This window comes from Frankliniella occidentalis, unplaced genomic scaffold (assembly GCF_000697945.3).
Source record: "Frankliniella occidentalis isolate FOCC.00 unplaced genomic scaffold, Focc_3.1 Scaffold13, whole genome shotgun sequence".
In the NCBI taxonomy this organism is placed as follows: domain Eukaryota; kingdom Metazoa; phylum Arthropoda; class Insecta; order Thysanoptera; family Thripidae; genus Frankliniella; species Frankliniella occidentalis.
The window spans coordinates 152,502-153,424 of NW_026267143.1; positions in this window are offsets into that span (position 1 = coordinate 152,502).

The window sequence follows — 923 nt, forward strand, 5'->3', positions numbered from 1 at the left end:
GGGGGGGGGGTGGAGAGGTCAAACGCGGCACGAAGTAAAAGGGGGGGGGGGGGGGGGGGGTCAAACGCGGCACGAAGTAAAAGAGGCCAAAGGGTTGGAGCGCGCCCGCCCCCGCGTGCGCGTGTGTGTGATTGGAACGAGGAACGTGCGTGAACTAAGAGCGAGTGGTGGTGTGTCCCTCCCTCTCTTTGAATTACGGGCCATCGAGTTGATGGCGACGTAAGAGCGCTGCTGACGCACAGCACGAAGACTCTACTCTACTTTCACGATGACCGTGGCGGCCTACCCCCTCCCCTACTTCATACCACTTGGCCAAACCTACGACGACCAGTTAAAATTGAAACCACTGGGCTATCATATGTTTATAGGCCTACAAATACGCGAGGGTAAATAGTACGTCATATTGTGCGGTGCAACACTTTTAACCCCCGTACTGTAGTGCACAAACGTGTCCTACATGACCGAGCTCAAGACAAGTAAACAAAAAACTGCTCACGCAAGTAACAACGAACCAACCTGCCCTCTCCAACACAGCTTCTCTATCAACATCTGCCCTCTCTTTCTTTTCTCTCTACCACCCCATCGCCAAGACAACGTTTTCTTTTTTAAAGTCAGTATCGCGATGAAATATTCAACGTTTGGCATCAAAGTCGACGGCCCCACGTATGAAGACGAGGCTTGCATGATGCATACATGGACGAAGCGCCGGTGTAACCACTTTACACCATACAGGAGCAGGGTAGGAATACAAGTTTGAAAACTCTACGAAAATGTTGGTATTTCTGAGATTCCCGAATCAATTTCATTTGAGATATTCTTCTATGTGTTCCAGCCCGGTTACTCCAATTTTTGTCCACTATCTCCCCATTCTTGATATGTCTTGTAGCAAGTACCCCCACCCTCCAGGGGACGGTTTTCAGAAT